The following is a 2,500-nucleotide window of genomic DNA, read 5'->3' as shown; positions in this document are numbered from 1 at the left end:
TGTGCTTGGAAGAAGTGATCAACGTGGTATGTGCCTGTGCAGGATGGTTGAGATGAGGGGGGGAAGGCAGCTTTCTGGGAGCAGGTATATCTGGAGCTGAGTGCAGCCCCAGCGGGAGAGAGGCTAATCCTCGGAGGTGGTTTGAATGGACATATTGGAGGGGAGAGAGAAGGGGTGGAGAGAGTGCTTGGAGGATGGGGTGTGGGGAGCGAAATGAGCAAGGGGAGAGGGTGTTGGATGTGGCTATAGGTTTTGACATGGCCATATGTAATACATTCTTCAAGAAAGGAAGAGGGGGTTTATGGCCTACAAAAGTGGAGACAGGGAAAGTAAAAAAGGGAAGGAATGTGGAAGTCGGAAAAGGCGTAAGCAAGCAGAGCGTAAAATCAAGTGGCGGAGGCTGAAAGACAGTAACCTGAAAAATGAGTTTAAAAGAAAGGTTTTAGAGCGGGCTGGAACGTGCTACGGGGTACAAGAGTGGTGGGAGAAGAACAGCAAGGTAATAAGCGAGGTTGGAGAAGTTTTAGGTAAAACATCTGGTAAGGGAGCTTCTACAGATAAAGAGAATTGGTGGTGGAACGAAGAGGTGCAAAGGCTGATTAAAGAAATGAAAGAGGCAAAGAAGAGATGGGACAGATCTGGTTTACAGGGAGATAGAGAAGAGTGGAAAAGAGCAAGCAAGAATGCGAAAAAGGAAGTGATAAAGGCGAAGGTGAGTGCTAGAAGGGAGACCACCGGGGGGAGAAAGAAATTTGTATAGAATAGACAGAGCAAGAGACAAACATCAAACGATTACACCCCCACCAGGCAGGTTAAATGTCAACAAGGAACAGTTTTGAAAGGGGAGGATAAGATCAGACGCGATCTTTGCACTTAGGCAAATGATGGAAAAGCACAGAGAGAACAAAAACGAGAGTAAAAGGTAATGTGGGAGTCACCGGTTGGATACCCGAAAGAGTGGGATTACATTAAAGTTTTTCCTTAAGCCTATACTTTTTTTTTGTTTAATCCTATTATCGAAGTTCCTTCTGAGAGCGTAAAAGCTCGGGCGCCGTGATGTATGCTGTTTGCAGACGACATAGTTATCTACTTTAACAACAGAGGAGAGATCGAAAGGAAACTAAAGTACTGGAGAAGGGCTTTGGAAGACAGAAGATTAAAAATCAGTAGGAAGAAGACAGAATATTTAATTTTCTGTGATGAAAGTGAGGGAGAGACTAGGATGCATGAAAACACCTTGGGAAGAGTCTGAAGATTTAAAAACCTCGGTTCAACAGTGGCAGAAAATGGAGACCTGGACGCGGAAATAAAGCAAAGTGCAAGCAGGATGGAGGAACTGGAAAACAAGGGGTCAGGAGTGTTGTGTAATAGAAGAATAAGTGCAAGGTCGAAGGGTAAGTGGTGAGACCGTCACTGTTGTACGGATCTGAATCATGGGCGACAAAGAAAACGCAAAAAAAGAATCTGGATGTTACCGAAATGAGAATGCTTAGGTGGATGTCTCGGGTTACGAAGCTGGATAGGGTCAGGAATTTAAAAAAATAAATGACGATTAAAGTGATAGTAGTATCAAAACAGATACAAGAGGAAAGATTGTAATAATAGTACAGACATGTAAGGAGAAGGGAGGAAGAGTATGTGGGTAGAAGAGTAATGAATATGACAGTGGATGACACGAGACGGAGGGCAGACCAAGAAGATGGATGGATAGTGTGAGAGGCGAGAGAGAAGGGACTGACGGGTGACGAGGTGAGAGACAGGGGGACCTGGAGGCAACTCATCAAAAACGTCGACCCCGTATAATGACGGGAAAAGACAGAGTAAAAGAAGAATAAGTTTTCCTATTATACTACTATAGATGTAGACAATCGTGGCCTGTATACACATATAAGTTCCTCAGTGTAATTCAGTCACTTCACCTCGTATTGCAAACTGGTTATACAAATTGTAGAATTATAAACGCAAATTAAGATTATTTATAGAAATGCATTCATATTTACATTCCGTATCAAACATCTGAATGTGTGTGTGTGTGTGTGTCTGTGTGTGTGCACTTGTGCGTGTGCGAGTGCGAGAGTGTGTGCGTGCGTGTGTGTGCGTATACATGCGTGTGCTAGTGCGAGTGCGTGCACGTGCGTGTGTGTGTGGGCGTGTCTATAAGTGATCATTCATCTTACCTGAAATGTTAACAATCTCGTGTCGTGTGCATGCATGCGTGTGTGCGTGCATGTACGTGTGCGTGTGCGAGTGCGTGTATGTGGGCATGTGCCTGTGCGAGTGCGTGTGCGAGTGCGTGTATGTGTGCGTTGGCATGCCTGTAACTGATCATCCTTCTTACCTGAAACGTTAACAATCTCGTGTCATTATTTTCACCCCGACTAAGGTTGGCGAGAACTTCCTGATCTAAATAAAATTGCATGATATTTATAAATAACTTTTAAGACTTTTTCAGTATTGGATATTCAGATTCAATTTTAAGAGGTCACTATTTTATAATCTT

Source organism: Penaeus chinensis, chromosome 27, assembly GCF_019202785.1.
Source record: "Penaeus chinensis breed Huanghai No. 1 chromosome 27, ASM1920278v2, whole genome shotgun sequence".
NCBI classification, from domain to species: Eukaryota; Metazoa; Arthropoda; class Malacostraca; order Decapoda; family Penaeidae; genus Penaeus; species Penaeus chinensis.
This window is presented reverse-complemented; position numbering follows the sequence as displayed.